Source organism: Rhamphochromis sp. 'chilingali' (genome assembly GCF_963969265.1).
Source record: "Rhamphochromis sp. 'chilingali' genome assembly, chromosome: 17".
Classification (NCBI taxonomy): Eukaryota; Metazoa; Chordata; class Actinopteri; order Cichliformes; family Cichlidae; genus Rhamphochromis; species Rhamphochromis sp. 'chilingali'.
In genome coordinates, this window is record NC_137944.1 from 14,489,651 (window position 1) to 14,508,871 (window position 19,221).

Here is a 19,221-nt window from a genome sequence, read left to right on the forward strand (position 1 = left end):
AGAACTCATCACCTTAACATCATGTAGGGCATTATGCCGGCTTTCATAAAAAAGAGAGAAAGAAAGAAAGAAAAAACACCAAATGGTTCAAGAACAACCAAGGCCTATAGCGGTTAAATAGTTTGGTTAAAACCACAAGCCTCGCAGGGAGAACGGCACTTAAAACCTGACCAAATATTTTAGCTGATTCATCCCATTCTGAAAAACTGTAGCCACAGCCATTACCATAACCGTTCCTAACTCCAACCATGAACCCACAAGTCTTACCCAGGTCCTATTCCCAGGATCTCTTCCATTATCAGCCCAGTTTTTTTGTGAATTTAACAAGCAAAGGTTGGAAAGAGGAGACATTCTGATACTATCAAGGGCGCTTCTTTACACTTTTGGCTCTGTGTGATGTCAGTTAAGAGTGGATATCCTTAAAATAGTCATCTCAGGCACACAGCTAGAGCCCAAATCATGTTCAAGTCCTCTGCTTGTGAGGAGAAGTCAATGAGATGAAAGATTGGCTCCCTTAGAGTGAGAAAGGAGCTGAAAATGGGCACAAAGGCCATAGCAACCCTGGAATAGAGAGAAAAGGGAGAAGATTTTTCAAATTCAGTTTATACATTTGTGGTTTATTAATCAATCTGCAGTCTAGACAAGTGAGTGTTAATGCCCTTAGCGGATTTGTAGTTGAAATACATGCACCTGGAGATGTCAAGAAAAACAAATGCACAAAGTCTATTGAAAGACAGAAGAGAAGGTCTGCACAGCAGTTACGAAACACAGTTTGTAGTGAGTCTAAGGGCTTGTGTATGAAGGGGCGAGAAAAGTGAGCATGTTTTTCTTCGAGAATCACCTTCTTTAGTATGAGGTAATCCCTCCAACAGCCTCGGTGGCACGTTAAGGTGTCAGCTCCGAGCGTAATATTTGAGCTGCGGTCACAATTTTTGCTGGCTTTGAATAACTCAATATTGTGCAAATAAGCAGCAGGGAAACAGCACGGCTGTTCACATAACATGGCTGCGTGTGCATAAAGGTGGCCACTAAGCTAATGCATATATAATGAGATATTAACATCTGTTATTTTAGTTACCAGCAGCTGGAAAAATGTATGAAAAGTTTTGTTTGGTTGTTTCTCAGGAGAAAAAAGAAAAGGAAAAAAAAGTCCCCTTTGACCCGCCACAATAAAAGCCCCAATGTCCTCTTATTTGTGTTTCCACTGAATCATAAGTTAAGTATAAAGCAGCCATAGGAAACACAGTAAATAATTCTTTCTAATGTCGAGACATGAGGTAGACTATTTATACTGATCCACATGATATGTACATGACCACACATTTACAAATACCCAGGCACACCAAATCAAACAGCTCTCAGAAAGGCGCTCACTCACAGACATCATCCAATGATATACACCTTACAGGATGAAATACTCTTTATATCCCTTTACATTTACAAGAGCCGTGAGATGTCCAAAGGGGAACGAGTTTATGTTGACGCCACTGTTAAAGAGGGAGAACATGTGAGAATAAAAGGAAATGAAGGCCGAGTAAATTGTGGGGAGCTGTGGGGAGAGTGAAGAGGTCACAAAGAGGGTTTTCTTTTCTTGATGACTTCACTCAGAGGAACACGTCTAATATCCTAGGGCACTTAATCTGAGTGCAGAAGCAGACACGCTAATCATAAAACTGCAAGTCGATGTATTGTACTCATGAACAGGTCTCTGTGTGAGGGACAAAGGGTTAAAGCAGTGAAAGTGAGGCTAATTAGTTTCAGAATTATAAAGCTCCAGGACCTCACACATGTCCAATTGCATGGGAGTTTTACAAGGGACCATTATATGCTCTTCAGTTCCTAGCAGGAACAGCTTCAGGCCCATGAAAAGTAATCCATTCCAGCATATTAGCCAGACTAACCCCCATGCTGCTTTAGCAATTCATGCTCTATCACCTCATCTTATATGTAGTATTTGGAATCAGGATGAAGCAGAGAGAGAGAGGGATTTTGAAAGTCTGCAAAACACCCAGAGTTACCCCAGACCTGCCAAGAAGCGGATTACAGTATGCGGAGGAATTGGTGGGGGGCAGACACCGACAGCTACACCTTTCCGTCTGCCCAATGCACCTCAACTCAATATGAGTACCTGATTAGGTTATCAAAAGGAAATAGTAAAAATAATAATCTTATAAAAAGCAATCTGCTTCCCTCTCTCCAGACCAGTAAATGCTCAATGAAATTGCACCTCAAAACTCTCCAAAACTGACATTACATTATAATCCTCTCATCATGTGAAAAAAAATTTGACGTTGATATAAAGTAAGAGATTTGCACATTTGGAATGCAACAACTGTAAAGGGTTTGGTGTTATAAGAGCACTGTGCAGGTGACCTCATCTCAAAAGTAAAACATTGAGGATGCTCAGTAATGTAGCTAATCTTTAAACTAAAATGATGATTCTGGCTCTCCCTGCCATGCAGCTCTGAATTGAATAAACTCGGCTTCCTCCGGCCGCTCGTCTGTGCTGCTCATTGCTAGTGTGAATATTGTTTGCTGCCAGAAGCAAGCACGGCGGAACTTTTCCTGCTGTTTATTTGAACGTAAAAGTAAAAAGCAGAGGGAGTCCACAATGAAAGAGCAGCAATTTTATCAATTAAGTGTTATTGTGATTTTTTTTTTTTTACAATGTCTTTTAAATATAAACCAAACTTAAACAGCAGTTTCTCCCTTTTTAGTCGAGGACCATGGTGTGTGTTGGCTGAACACACAGACTAGCTGTGGCTTTGGAGAAATGAGTAATTTCAAAGTTAGTGCAAGAACTTCTCCAACAAAACAATTGGATCGGTTGAACGGTCTTACCACAAACACCCAAACTAATTGTTGCTATAAAAGTGATTCCACTTTAAAGGCTGAAAGAAGGCAATATGAGAAGGCTGGAGACTGATCATGTGTTATTTTCATGTATAACATTCAACTAAAAGGTTGATGTTTGAGTCTCATCTGAGACTGCAGTTTACCTTTACTTTTATTTGTCTTTATTTAAATTTTCACTTCCTGTTTATCACAGGAAGTACTTTGGTTAGTAGTAATTATGGTTTTAAGAAATGATTTTATTTTTATTTTTACACAACTTAGGTAACAAAAAACTTTTTTACAAGGTAAGAAACATTTAAATGGCCTCCCCCATACCTTCAATGAATTCTGTCAGCCCAGTATATAGCAGTAAAGGGGTGGTTTCCGGACCATTTCAATAGGTTCTGGGTTTTTCCAAGGGTAGCCCTGGCAAAGTGTATAAGGAGAGATCGTATTCACCAACTTCTGATGCACAGCCAGTCATTTTGTTCTGGAAACGGGCCTGAAATATGACAAAAACTCAGTTCAGAAAAGAAAAACAAGGGTTACCCCAAGTAGCCATCTAAGGGGGTAAGAGTTGTGCTACAAGGCTCAATTTTCCACCCCATCTAAGGCAGGTTTGTGGTTTTGCATCAGCGCCCACTTGCATTGCTCGTTCTATGCAAAGAAAGGGAAGTCCACCAATGCAGAGTTTACCAAGAGTCAAGAGTTGTGAATAATCATTTACAGCTGGTTAGGGAATACTCATTCTTCCCTAGCAACCGGTGGTTTCCATATAGTCACCAACAGACCTCTAGGACTGTGTCACTGAGGCTTTAATGACAGCATTTACAAACAAACTATTTTTTTTCTCCTGCAGGAGGAAAACTCATATTCCATCTGACCTGTTGAAAGTGAGAGTTCTGTCACAGGGTTGTATAAAGTAAAATGACTGATATACTTTTGCATGTACTGGCTTTAGTGAAGTGGATTATCTAGTCCTAGGTTGATTTTTTTTCCCCTCCAACCTAACATGACCTAACTTGACAAAATAATAAATAAATAATCAAAACAAGGCAATTTCTTACAGTACAGCAGATAAAGATATGTTTAATCCATGTTTTAGGATCTCTTACACGATGTCAAGGTCAAGGTCAAGGTTCTTTATTTGTCACATGCATAGTTATACAAGTATAACACACAGTGAAATGTAGCCTGACACGCTCCTCGACATGTGCAAAAAAAATTGGGGGGGGGGGGGGGTGTAGAGGAAAAACATTATATATATATATATATATATATATATATATATATATATATATATATATATATATATATATATATATATATATATATATGTAGAATATACATTGGGTGAATGTGCAGTAGTAGCAGCAAGCAGGTGAATTCTGTACATTAATATGAATAGACATCTGACTATTTTACAGGATAGACAATATAAACATATTTAAAATTAAAGGAATTGAAATGTACATGTGTACATGTACATGTGTGGTTTTGGTTTTCTAGAAGCTGTAAAAATGCTGTAAAAAGCATCCTGCAAAATGGTTTATTCTTAGTCTCATTATAGGCCCATACAGTACATTTTAAAAGGTGAATAACTCGGATAGTATAATCACTCTGATGGGGAAGGGCTTAGTGAACACGTATTTGTTCAGACAGGATGGTGTAGTTCAGGATCAAGGATTGGACACAGTAATCTGTATGTCTTTAATGTAATGGGCTGGGTTTGGTCTGTGTTATGTCTCCTGCTTCTGTGCCAGTGTCTCCAAGTAGCTGTTACCTTGTTCCCTTCACTGGGTGGGTGGCTTTGCTTCTGCCATAATGGCGCCTTTAAAATGTTCAGCAGACAGAGGTCAGGGAAGGCACAGAAAACTGACAAAGCCGGGACCAATAAAAGAACTCAAAATAAGCCACCTTTCAAATGATTTATAATTGCAGATGATTCATAATTTCCCTTTAATGAGTTTCTCAGTGAGGTTTTTGCTATACAGCTTTGTTATTGCTATGCGAGAAAATATTCACGGTGGCAGTTCATCCAGAGTCAAAGCTGGCTGTGGCAAGGGCTCAAAGCCCATGTGGAGAAGAAGCACATGGGTCTATTTAAGACTCGGGGCTCTGAAGGTGAGAAATGTTCTGGGGCCCTGAAATAAGGGGCCTAAACCCGTAACAATCACAAACCATCAATTGTTCCATTCTTTTTTGCCAAGACTGGAAAAAGTCCCAAGCTGCACGTAGCTGGGGCTAATTTCCAGGAAGGAAAAGCCCAGAAAAATCCTCTGGTAGTCTGTCTCTATCAAAGGATTCCACAGTTTGACACTCCACGAAAACGGAGAGCAACAACAGATCACACTGTCAAAGATTACACTTGTGGTTGTATCGAGGGACGAGGAAAAAGAATAATATGTCTTTCGACTGTAAACAAGATAGAAGCAACAGACGGGGAGAAGAAAACAAGAAGCTGTGAAGGAGATGTGAAGTCATTAAGAAACGAGGGGCGGATTGAAAAACAGGGAGCTGCAGAAGAGAAATAAAAAAGAAGAGGTTTGGCTCTTGAGCTCCCTGTTGAGCGACTTCAGATGCACACTGCTTCTTCTTGCATCTGAAACAGATTCACACGTACGCGCATGTGTCAAGCGCACACAAATACACAAATCAGTTGGCAGCGAAACAAAGAGGGAGACCTATTTTTCTGTCCAAAATGGAGGAAAATGGAGCAAGGGCGAGAGAGAAGCGGAGGCAGAAGGGAGATTATAATTTAATAAGGGGCAGGAAATCTTGGTCAAATCCCCCTGAAGGAGTTGAAATGCCTCTAAGCTGGAGGCTACTGCTCTACAGACTGACTGAGCTCCATCTGAATGGGCTTCTCTGCAGGCAGGCGGACAGACAGCCGAAAAGCAGACAATAGACAGGGAGAAATAAATTCTGCTGTTTGGCGTCACACAGAAATAGAAGAATGAATCTGCAGTTTGTAAATACACATGCCCGCATGAGCTTCATCATTTCTTATTTATTTAGGGCCTGAATATATGTAAAGTATATGTAAATGCATGTAAACAAGACTAAAGTAGTTGATTGTAACTACTGGAATTTTTCAGTGTTGGTTGGTACTCAAGTTTAACTTTTTCCTTTCTGCTAATCTAAGCCGATACTACATAGCGCCATAAACTAAATAAATAAATAAATGCAGCCCGGGACCCTAAATTAAATGAAACAAGAAAACGACTACATGCATTTGAGTAACTGCAGGCTCCCTGGACGTTCCTGGACTAAACTGAAGACTGAAGCCTAGATTACAATGACATAAACTCCTCTTGATAGTCAACAGAAAAACAGGAAATAACCTTTAAAGTAAACTGTTGCATTTTCCTAAAGGTCTAACACACTGTGTGGAGGTGTTAGGTGATGGGAATATGTGATATCTCGGTAAACTCTAAAAGTAATTCTTGTTCACTGTAGCATTGCTGCTGTTAGCATGATAGTGGTGTTAACACTTTTATTTAGAGGTGAGAATCTTGAAGTAACTTATTATAAGTGAAACTATCACGATACAACACAAAGTACATTGTAAATTCTTGTCTATAATATGACAGAATATACGTGTAACCCAAACTGCATTATTGAGTCATTGTGGGTTTAGATCCCTGACTGACAGTTTCTCTTGTGACTTTTTATCTTTCTTTACCTGTTTTCACACTCAGGCTGTTTATACACCACTTTGCATTATTAAACTCTTCCTCCTGTCTCTCCTGTGAACTTAGTTCTGCCGGAAGTTTCTTCCTGCTAAAAGGGAGTTTTTGCTTCCTGGTGTCGCAAAGGTTTCGTGATTTGGCGATATCAATTTAAATGAATTGAATTGAATTTTGAGGGTGTCTGGAAGTTTGCCCAACAAATCTACATGTGACAACAATCTGACCTGTTGCTACAAGTCATTTAATCCCTGTATAACCATTGCAGGAGCCTGGTAAGCATAGCCAGCAATAAGTCGGACTCATTCCCAGTGGGTGTGGACACGCTGGAGAGATTGCATCTCATCTGAAACACCTTGGTTTTCCCCTCATCCTTCCCCTAAGTTGGAGGAGGTAGCTAGGGAGAGGGAGGTCTGGAGATCCTTGCCTAGACTGCTGCCCCCACGAACAAGCGGCAGATAAGCAGAAGAAAATGGATCGATGGATGAATTTGGATGTTCTCCCCACCCCTGAGTGAGTTTTCTCTTGGTACTCCAGTTTCCTCTCACAGTCCAGAGATCTAAACACATCTAAACACATTAGGTTAACTGGTAAATTGGCTGTAGGTGTGAATGTGAGTATGAATGGCTCTCTGGCTGTCTGTGTTAGAGACTTGTCCAGCATGTACTTTGCCAGCTGGAATAGGCTCCAGCTCAACTACGGCACTAAATAGATAAGTAGAAATGGATGGATAGATGCGAAAGATGAAAGTTTTGCTGCCTGGAACCAAATTGGTTCTTTTTTTCCTCCATTTTTTTCTCTAAACATTTAAGGGCAGAGAGGAATCTGTTAAATCCCCCTCTGTGCAGGATCACTTGTTCGTTCAGCCACCCACATGTTTTAAATCGATATTCATTAGACGGTTTGAATCCCAGTTGAGGACCATTAACAATTCACTGGCCCTCGTTTGATTGATCACTCACTTTAAACACCGCTGACTCCAGCTGGTTCTTTCAGGCTTCAGACATAACCAGCTAAAAAGAGCCCACAAAGCACACCAGACACACACATGCATATGAACCAGACCACCAGCATAAAGCCCCCTCTGACTGTGGTCCTTGCTGAAGCCCACCCCACCCATCAGGATCAATGCAAGTCTTTATTAGCTGCTGGCTATAACTGTTGGCTATGTAAGAAGATCCTGCCAGTTCTGGCCTCACACCTCCCCGAATCTACTGGTGGATTGTATAAACAAAGCTTTGTGTGCGCAAGCATCTGTGTTTGTGTGGGTGGAGTATGTATGTCGTTGTAAAGATGACATTAAAGTTCAATTGAAAGAAATTTAAAAGGGTGGGATGCAAGAAGGACTTTAGAATCCTGCCATAATTCCCATTTCACTCTAGAATTTAGACTTTCCAGCCAGTGTCTAACTCGAGTGATCAGTGTCAGCGGAGCAAGCATGTGATAAGTGGGATTTTTAGTGTGGCTACATCTGTGCAGTCATAATCAGTCTGCTTCTTGAGTATGAAAGACATAAAATGAGTTATTTGGCGGCTGAAACTCACACACTGGGCCGTGTAAAAGTTGTAAGAAAACCAAGTGATATGTCCCGTTTGAGTAATTGTACAGTGGGCCCACACCAGCTCCTATGAAGGCTATAAGAGCCACAGGAGAAGCCCGGGTCAGACTAGACGGCTTTAGGAGCTCTGGGAAGTGTCAGACGATGACAAGTAGAGTGCAGAGCTGGGTTTGTGCCCAGTCCTATTTCACAATACTGCGTATTACTAGATGTCTGATTTAGTTTGTGATTTCACACTGAGATAAAGCCTCAAGGTGCCTACAAACTGTACATTGTGTACTCGACACATACATAAAGCTGTGTTTAGCTTGAACAATGGGGGTCCACATTAAACCGAGTCTGTGTTGGTCGTCCCACAAAAAGCGTCAAATACGTTCTGGCATTCTGGTGAATTTACAGTGAAAGCCACGTTTAACGCACGGGAAAACACATACTATGCAATACATACTTTACTATAGATCAGCTTTTATTATCATCTATTCCAGGGGTTTCAAACATAAGGCCTGGGGGTCAGAATTGGCCCAGCAAAGAGTCCGATCAGTCCCACTGGATGCCTTTGGGGGAAAAAAAGGAAGGCAATACATTTTGGACTTTAAATTGTGTTTTAATATGTTTTGCAACTTTTCCCCCATGGCCGTTCATGTGACACCAAAGTAATCAAGTAATATATAAACAATTAAAGGACAGAAAAAATCCTGGTTTTTTACAATCTCCTACAGAAATTTCTGTTTTATTTAGATTTTTTATGATGGGTATAAAGTAAAAAAAAAAATAATAATTTCTGTCAGTTAACTGAAACTTTCTCTTTTTCTTTTTCTATACCTTTACACATTTATTTCTTAGACTTTAAGTCATACTAACACTTTTTTTTTTCATTTACCATACTGGCATTTCTTTATCATGTATAAAAGAAATAAGAAGGAGAATGGGAAAAGAAAGGGGAGTTCCACTGATCCAGCCCACCTAAGACCAAAGTGGGCTATATGTATCCCACAATGTAAAGTAAATGTTACATCCTTGATCTTTTCTCTCCTGTTTTATGTAATTTATTTGGGAAAATAGCCTTTAATATCCGTGTGCCACCTTTTAAAAGTCAGTAATACATTTATTTAAATAGAGAAATAATACAGCATTTTGAGATGTGTGGCTCGGATTCAATCATACTTGAACACTAAAGACGTTTCCCTGAGAACATGTGCACTGCTCTCCAGTTCAGTCAATCCAAAATATCCCGACATGTAAACCTGGCAATGTTGTGGCAACAAACTTCCAAAAGAAAAGAAAAAGCCAACGCCTTTATTTACCTCAAATCATTTTGGATTATATATAGCTGACATATAGTAGATTTCACACTGAAGATAGCTCAGACGAGCAGCTTGCTAATTTCCTCGTGATCAAGTGCAGCTCTGCAGATGCGTTTGTTAAATATCAAGGACCTGAGAACAGACAGAGATACGCCAGTTTGGCAGCGGAACCGCATCTTGCTTCAATAAGGCCAAGACAAAAAACAAAAAAGATACAAGGCAGCATTTCAGCTCACCCTGGCAAACATTTGGGGGAAAATGAACTTCCTCTGAAAATGGCAGCTTGCTCGCTTGCCTTTACTGCACCAGATTACTCCGATTGCATTCAACAAAAGTTGCAGTTAAACTCTCCTGGCGTGCTCTCTAACATCTGTCATGTCTTGTGCATTTTCCTGTCTGTTGAGCTGAACTGAGGTGAACAAGGGACAGAATAAAACGTGGAGATGCTGGACGATGGAGTGTGAGACCGAGGGGATGAGGTGAAATAAATCAACTCAAGCTTGAAGGAGGACAGGGGAAAACATGTCTCAAGTATACAGGGGTTAACTCAATATTTCCTACCTAAAAAGAGAAAAAGATGGTGGGCTCTCTCTTTATCACTCAGCCTCACTCTGGTACTCTGCTTCTCCTTGCTCTGTCAACAACCCTCCACTCTCTTGGCAAATAACTCAATGAGGGTGACTCCCTGTTTAGTTCTCTTTCCTGCAATTGATTACATCGGGGCTTCTTTTTATATTAAAACCAAGCCTTCCTCATTCTTTCTCTCTTATCTCATAGTCTTAATCATCAGGAGGTGATCAGACACATGGAGAGAGGAATGTTCCAGATGAGACAAGATATAATGAGCAGATCAAAGACGGCGTTGTCAGTCAGGGCCAGTTCAGGGGAATGGATAAAAAAATCTGCAAACTTTTATATATCTCTGTTAAAGCATTTTTATCATGTTTGCATGCTATGTGAGGCCTGTATGTGCAAACTTTGATTTAATTTAGGAATCTGTTACTGCTGCAAGCACAAAAAATGTATGGTTACATGGACTATAAAGTGCCTGGTCTGAGCCCAAGAATCAAGCTCGAGCACTGCCCATCAGGAAGAAAGGGGGGGAAAGCATTTGACAACAAACATTCAGATAATTGCGTGGTGTTGAATGAGCTCCATTTCCTTGTTCACCTGCCTCATAGAATTCCTGCAGCGCTGCCAAGACTCAATAAAACAGCACATTCAACCACCGTGAGGCTAGACGCAATAATAACCGTCTCGTTTTGCATTGTGTAGCAAATGGTTGGAAATTAGGAGGAAATAAAGCAACACTCGGCACGTTTTCTCTGGTTTTGAATAGTAGGATCTGTGCTTGCTGCTTTTAATCAGATTGTATCAGTGCATCGAGCAATAATGGAGCTCCGTTTTGGAAGGTTATGATAAGGCAGGCAAAGGCTACATCAGTCCGCATGCATTAATGGTTCATTAAGGGCTGATTCTAAAGATCAGATATGTGTTTATCTCAGACCTGGCAGCAAGAAGAAGGGGACATTCTTTCGAGTCTGGAGTTAGTTTAGATTGATGGGCCCTCAGTTAGATAATCACCAGACCAAAAGAGGGCTGAAGCAGCTTCTTTGTCTGCACTTGGCAGCTGGAGGGGACGGGAGGATTGGTGGGAGGAATATGAGAATTAGAGAGGAATAAAACTTACACCACAGACATGAGAATGAGATACATCCTTGGATACTAGAGTAGCAGCGGGGGAGGACAGCCCGATGCAGCGAGGCGGCGGAGGCCAGGCTCCTAAAACAGACCCTGTCCAGACCGAATAAATCAAAACAGACAGAGATTGGGGCTGTGGGCTTTACAGGCAGCGCAAGGTGCACGTCTTGAGAAAATACCTTTGAAGTATTTGGATGATGAACATGTTGTTCTGTCAGAAGATCATTGCAGAAAATAGCTCTAAAAATGCTACCTGCATAATGTCATGCCAGCGCCGAACAGCAGTCACATAAAGTTATCGACTAAACTGAAAAATCAGAGACTTCCTTTGGGGAAGAAAGGTTCAAATAATGCATGAATAGGCAGGAATTTTGCTAAGCAGATGCTGATGTTCGAATCTGACTCTGGTACTGCATGTCTTCCGCTACAATTTTTCCTAGACTTCCTGTTCAGACTTCATCATTTTGCTACTATAAAGGCTAAAAAAAAAGGAATTTTCTAAACTATAAGCTATACAAAAGAGGCAATGGTGTGACAGCATTGTGTTTACAACTTTGATTGCTGACCTCAAGTGGATGAAAATAGTTAAAGAAGTTCCAGAAAGGTTCATTACCACACATTCATTCCAACACAAAGAGTCTTCTGTTCAGTATGACACATTCTACGCAATGTGGAACATTAATAAAGCAAGGAGAGTGAAAGGTATACCTTCATGAAGTCATGTTCAGTGCTTCCAGTGGACCAAACCTCTCGATGCAATGTTTTTACTCCAAACAAACCTAAATGACCGACCTGCCAAAATAAGGAACCGGCAGGACAAGAAGAGGATTTGAGGGAAGAAGTGGATGTTGAAAACCCTCTTAAACCCTGTTTGTTTACAAGTTGTCGGTTTGCAAACACACTCAAAGTGAAGTAGGGTCCAAGTGGCCAAGCGTTGTCCTGTGAGTCAGATTAGGGTGAACCTGCCCTGCCTGGGCAGATGCCTCCAATCTCATGTGCGCAAGTGTGTGAGTGAGATCATAGATGAGAAAATGTGTCATTTCCTCTGGGATACACCCGTGTTAATGATCTGTCAAATTTTACACACAGCAGAAGTTATGTTCTGTTAAACACCTGACACTTAAACAGCCACAGAAAGAGAGCGAGTCAGTTCTTCCGTGATTTATTTGGAGCTTTTCTCAAGACGGTCTTGTTATTCTTTCTCATGTGGAAATAAAAGATAGTAGTGCAGGTCTGCAGGGCTGACAGGTTTAACAGTGTGCCTTTTTAACTGTCAGAACACAAGATATCATCTACATGCTGATTAGAGGACTTTAACTGCTTTCTGCCACGCCAAGAAACCACTTCCAGCAACTGACACAGCGGCTTAAATGCGAGGACTGAACAGACAGTGGAGAAAGAAGAGAGGCAGACGGGGGAAAGCTGCTCTAGTTCTTTGGATGACAGAGAGCAGGCCGCTGCGGGAAACCTCAGCTCCTTCGTTCACTGTGGTCTGAGAACATAAAAAGCTTCACTTCCTTTGATCTGCAGACTTGAATACGTTTCTCTGCTTCATGAAAAAATAATACAGCTTTGGAAACCATATTACTCAATTATTCCCCCATTACTGCCCCTTCCCCCTCTCTTTCCACCTCCTTCCCTTTCCTCTTCCATTCCTCCCACATTAGCGATTCTGTCTTTGGTATCAAAGTGAAATAAAGATTAAAGTCTGGGTGAGGGGAAGAGTTATGTGGTATGGGGCAGCCCGGCACTTTGCCACAATTTTAGACGGGGGTTTGATCCACTGAGTTATTCGCCCTCTTTCTGCCCACTGGTGGCTCCGTGCTAGTGACTGAAGACGGGAGGAAAATAAAGAGGGGCTTTTGTTACCTCTAATCCGAGCCTGACACATTAAACATGAATTGACAGCTCAGCATTAGCGTTGTAGTCGAGATGTAGCCGTTTTCTGTTCATACCTTCTGCTCTAACTTCTCTGGAAGACTTTAAAAGTCTACGTCAGGGAGGAGTATGTCATGCTTTACCATTCTAAAAGGAGGCAAAGTTGAAGCTTCTCTTTGAACCTTCAGACCATTCTCCATCTTGACATTTATCAGCCGCCATCTGCCCAGCACCTGTCAGTCAAAAGCCACCAGACCATCACTGCCTCCTCACTTCCAACTGTGCATACCCTGTGACCCACCATGACCTGGGAAATTATGAAGCACTTCAGAAGGTCAAATCTCATCCCACTGCCAGCAACTTTTACAGATCACATTTGTTACCCTTGTCACTTAGCTAAACTTTGTAGACACCCCCCTTTAGGCAGAATGGTACTTCTCTTTGCACACACATGTAAGTGACTGATGTAATGTAAATGTGGATAAAATTCCCATGTTCATGTATGTTGTGCTTTCAATGTATTTTTGAAGGCATAACATCACTCCTTAAAATCGCCTTAAACATTAGTGTTTGACTGTTATATTTCTGTCTTATTTACTGATACACTGAATAAATCTTCAGTTTTTATAGCAGTCCAAAAAGTATGACTCATTCCAGCTAAGACAGAAAAAATAATCAGTCTTTGTGGATCCACATACAAGTTTTCAGAAGAAATAAAAGCCCCAGGTAGGCTGAATGAATGCAGTGTGAAATGACGAGTTGCAAGCCACAAGACAAATAGATATGCCTCACACCTCTGGCTGGCATTTTACACTTTCTTAGGCACAGTGTTACTCTAATTAGCTTTGTGTGAATAATATTATCTATTAGTAGCATTTAGCCATAAAGCACAGAACCAACCCCCTTCCCACAACCCTGTTTTAAATCAATAAAATGTTGATCACAAAAAAAAAGCACAGTAAACAAATGATATCACCAAAGGTGAGCCATTTGTCACGAACAAAAACATCAACCTCAGGTGGATGATCAACAGAAAGTGTGAGGATCAAACATTTCAGGACACGCTGTCTGGGAAACATGAGTGTCTGCATACAGTTGCAAGAAAAAGGCTTGTTTACAGGACCTTGAGCAAACTGTAAACGCCTGTCAACAGTGTTGATTCTGGAGAGCAGTAGCTGTTGTCCTGCCACGCACACCCATTTTTGTTTTACTGCTGATGACGGATTCATGACCCTTAAAATTAGCCAACTTGAGAGAGGAATTTCACTGCTTAGAAGTTACCCTGGATTCCTTTGTGACCAGGAATCCAGGCTAGCCTCTTTGTTGGTTGACCACTCCTGGGGAGGGTAACACTGGTCTTGGATTTTCTTCTTTATATGTACAGTACAGTCTCACAGTGGATTAGTGCAGAACAAACACTTTAGAGATTGTTTTGTAACCTTTTCCAGTCTGATGAGCGTCAACAACCCTTTTCCTAAAGTCAGTCAGAATTTTTCTTATGGCATGATGAAATTCCTTAGTGTGTTGCAAACAAAACACTGATAAACTGCAAGTGCTTTAAATAACAAAGGCTGCACACTCACATCTGTCATCTCATTGATGAAAAGCACTGGATTCTAATTTTACCTTTAAATTACATGTTAATACTTAAGGTTCAAATACTTTTATCTCTGACAGAAATAAAGTCTTGGCAAAAAGAAAGTTCACCCCTACTGGGCTCTGAGGCTTTCAAGGTATAACAAGAAATGATCTGTTCCTTGACAGGTCTTAAACTAAGGTAAATGCAACTTTGATGAACAACAAGAAAACATGCCATAGCTTTTTTTTAAAAAGCCGAGAAATGAGCCGTTTTTGATAGCTTGCTGCGAGACCTCACACCGAGCACATCTACTGCGGGTATGGTGCCTGTTATCGACCCGGAGTTAGCAACATCCCCCAAAAACCCGAAGAGGAGAGTCCTGGCCCCTAGCCCTGCCAGTGTAGCAGAAATGATGACGGATGATGATGGCAGCAGCAGCCGTTCTTCTCTGCGTGAGTAGCCTAATGTTGTTCGTGTATAATTTACGCTGAGTAGGCTAACCACGTTATTACATTAATGCATGTAAGGTGAACTAGCAAACACCATCGTAGTTACATGCAGCTGTCTTCTTGTTTGATGGCAGATACTCCCTTCACCCTGGCCAAAAAGGGTAAAATGACCAAAGAAAAAGTGGAAAACAGTTAAACATGAGAGGTTTTTGGACAAAGTTTGTGTTTTTTTCCATTGATTAAGCACTGCTTCCAGCCAAGAGTGATGCCATAAATCCCCTATAGCTACAGAAAAGGCTAACATTGCTATCTTTTTTTTACAAAAAAACAGCTGAACATGAGAGGTTTTTGGACCAATTTATTGTTCTCCATTCTTTAAGCACTGGTTTGAGCACCATTTAAGCACCGGCACCGTTTCAAAAGTACCGGTTTAGCACCGGTATCGGATAAAACCTAAACGATACCCATCCCTAGTCTGAACTTTGACTGGGCCATCGCAACACCTTGATTCTTTTATTTTTCTGCCACCCTACTGTGCTTGGGATTTTTGTCCTGTTTCACAAGCCACTTTCAGCCAAGCTTTAGCTGTCAGACAAACGCCCTCACATTTGACTAGAATACTTTGGTATACAGAGGATGTTATGATGGACTCAATGGCTTCAAAACAAGCCAAAATCATCACACCTCCACCACCGTGCTTCACAGTTGGCATAAGGTGTTTGTGCTGATATTCTGTCTTGTGGTGCTGTGAGTCATGCATTATGCATTATGGCCAAACATGTCCACAAAGAACATTGTTCTTGTTTTTTGTTCAGAAGTAGCTTTGGAAACCTAAGCTGTGCTGCCATGTTCTTTTAGAGAGAAGCATTTTCTCTTGGCAATCTTTCCAAACAAACCACACTTTTTCAGTCTTTCAGTGTTTTCCACTTGTGAATCATCTTTCTCATAGTAAAATGACTTCAAATTTGACTTTAAATAGATGACAAAGTACCTTTGTTTTGGTTGTTTGTTTTGGTTATCTTTATCTAGTTTCAGGACTAGTGTAAAAATCTGATGATGTTTATATGTATGCAAAAATATACAGGAAAATCTCAACGGCTCCATTTCTTTTATTGTGCAACTGTAGATGAGGGCATCTTTCAAGCATAAATGAAAACTTCGACCAAATGTCAGTGCAACCCATCCAACTGTTGCTGAAATATTTGACTTTAATGGCTTACGTGCAAACTTAGCACTGCAAAAGACCTTCACAGCCTTAACATTACAATTCACTCCATACTTGCAAAGGCAAAGGGGACATCATCATTTGTGTTAACTGTTACCATCACTGACTTCAAAGAAAGAAGTGGGGAGCAACTGAGAGAGTGTTTTCATCAGTGGAAAGCCTCAACCAATCCCCTAATGCTACCAGGCCCATTTCCATACCACATTCTGGCTGCTTATCCTCTCTGACCTTATAAAACCTTTAAGCATATCACAAGTTGTTGGGTAAAAGCAAAAAGTAGAAAAAGTTGCTTTTAGCGAGAAAGCCAAGCATTTTTTAAGCAATTCAATTTGCCACAAAAAACAGGTTTCGTAAGCAATGAAGACATGTGTTTCTCAATCCACAAAGAGATTTATACTTTTCATTTAGTTTAAAATATGCAGATGGCCACGGCTCTCAATAGCAAGTGACGCAGTTTCCACAAACATACATCCTGTGAGAATGACCGTGTGCTTTTTCTTTTTCCTTCTGATAGATTTGCCAGCACACGGTTCAGAGTGTGTCTATGAGTAACAGGGACAGAAGTGAAGATGGGCTTCTAGAGACTCTGGAGAAGATATTATCTTGTTCCTCAAACCTGACGTTTAATGGAAATCCTACGCCTTAGCCAAAGTACACGCCTGTCTTTAGGTATGAACCTCCAAACAGATCCCCCACCCCCCATCCCTCACTTATTCCACCAAATATTTTCACAGGACATCTGACTTCAGTAGCTCACTATTGGTTCCACAGGTGTGGAGATGCAAACTCCGTTAAACACTTCGGGACATTCTACCACTGAGCTTGCCATGGGCTTGGTACATATTATACTTTCTATCAATCATATTCATCCTGTCACATCACACAATTCTTAATTGTATTGCCATCGGAATAGCTGTTTATTTTGAGATTCTCCAGAATGTAATAATTCAGCAGACTTCCGAATTATCATAATATCATTTTAAGAGTTGAATCCATGGATTTCTGTGCTTGAACATGTGTCTGTGCGCATCTGAGAGAGAGTATGTTTATTACTCCAGTAGCTAGAAATATGCAACCAGTCCCCTTGACTGTGAGCTGTTGTTGTTTTAAGCCTCTTGGAGGTCTCTGTATCACTCCTACTCAAACTGGCACAGGATCCAAACTGCAACCAGATGGAGAACGTCTGCTATGGTTTTTCGGTTAAGCAATATTGTACTAGTAGGCAACAAAGAGGAAAAGGAGGCGGATATGCGCATCATCAACCAAATCTGAAAATCTTCCCCCTGTCTGCCCATTTACTGTACCCCCCCCCCCCCCCCCCCCCCCCCTTTCATCCCACATCTCACTCTCCATCATGACGAGAGCTTTTTGGGAGCAAAGTAGTGAAAAAAAAAGAAATGGCTGCTTGCGCCTCGCAATCGACCCCAAAGTGACTCAAAGTCTCGTATATGTAAATTGCCCACAAATCCCCTTTCTTCCTTTCAATCACTCATCTGTTGCTGAGAAAGCATAACCCCAGACCCCATCTGACGCGTCTCTTTAGCGCAACTGTGTATGGTTTGGAAACCAGCATGTTTACTTAGGTTTGGAGTGTTAGGAGTGAAAACCCCAACACTTTGTGTGTGTGCATGTGTGTGTTTTTATTTCTATCAATAACAACATGAGATAGGGACAAGAGACACTGACTATGTTCAAGTTTATGAAAACATCAGGTGGGCTGAAGGTGACAGGTGATGTATCTCCAGGGTGCGGTTTGTCTTGGTCGATAGAACAAGCTCTGTACAGTAGATCTTGGTAATTGTTTTTGAACAGTCTGTAAAAATCTTATGAGGAATGAGCTTTAGAAAATGTTTTATGTTGGTGTGCATGGATGCAGTTTTATGTGTATGTGTATATGTATAGCGATACACATGCCACACGCCATTATTTCCATTATAACGTCGATGTGACGTTGTAATGGAAGTAATGGGAGAGAAGACCAGAATTAGGAAGTGGGCAAGGCTGGAATGTGTCAGTTTAGCAAAATTACACACAAACATATTTCCTCAATTACATATAGTGGTTTGTACTACTGATGGGTTTTCCGGCTCTTTTTAGAGAACCGGCTCTTCATGGTTGTTTTGTTGCTTTAATTAATTTATTATTAACAATAATAAAGTGGTTTTATTTATATATGTTTATATATAAATATATGCGATGGACCCTAGAGACAAAACACGTACAAACTCCAAAAAGCACATACAAACTCCAAAACATATTTCTAGCATAAGTGATCTAGGTAGCTCTGAACTTCCAAAACAGAGCTACCTAGATCACTTAAATTACACAATTGAAACCATGAAAGCATATGTGTATTGTTTGTGTATTTATACACAAGCATTCATATATCCATCCATCCATTCGCTTCCGCTTATCCTTTTCAGGGTCGCGGGGGGCGCTGGAGCCTATCCCAGCTGTCATAGGGCGAGAGGCAGGGTACACCCTGGACAGGTCGCCAGTCTGTCGCAGGGCCAACACACAGGGACAGACAACCATTCGTGCTCACATTCATTCGAACATTCACACCTAGTGGCAATTTGGATTATCCAATTAACCTATCCCCACAAGCTGCATGTCTTTGGACGGTGGGAGGAAGCCAGAGTACCCGGAGGGAACCCACGCAAACACGGGGAGAACATGCAAACTCCACACAGAAAGACCCCGACCTGGTGTTGGAATTGAACTCAGGACCTTCTTGCTGTGCGGCAACAGTGCTAACCACCATGCCACCGTATTCATATATAGTCAAATAAAATTTTTTTAAAAAGTTCATTTACCTGTTATTACCACACACCAAATCCGGTTGTTGGTACTTGCTGGCTTGTGTAGCCACTAGGTAACAAAAGTTTTTATGTGCTTCTGAGTTTTTACGTGTTTTGGAGTTTGTACGTGTTTTTACGTGTTTTTGAGTTTGTACGTGCTTCAGGTACGTGATTTGAAGTTTGTACGTGCTTTGTCTGTAGG

The 19,221-nt window shown here is 41.0% G+C and overlaps 1 protein-coding gene across 2 annotated transcripts in view; it reads right to left on the minus strand.

Moving 5' to 3' along the window:
• Positions 1-19,221, minus strand: part of col8a2 (collagen, type VIII, alpha 2) — a 62,091-nt gene that overhangs the window by 22,855 nt on the left and 20,015 nt on the right. Inside the window, exon 1 of one of the 2 annotated variants that reach the window (XM_080863200.1) lies at positions 11,796-11,889. The exons of the other annotated variant lie outside the window; for it this stretch is intronic. The gene's annotated coding sequence lies outside the window, so the exon portion shown is untranslated. Of the gene's footprint in view, positions 1-11,795; positions 11,890-19,221 lie in introns of those variants that run through there. 2 annotated transcript variants of the gene reach the window in all.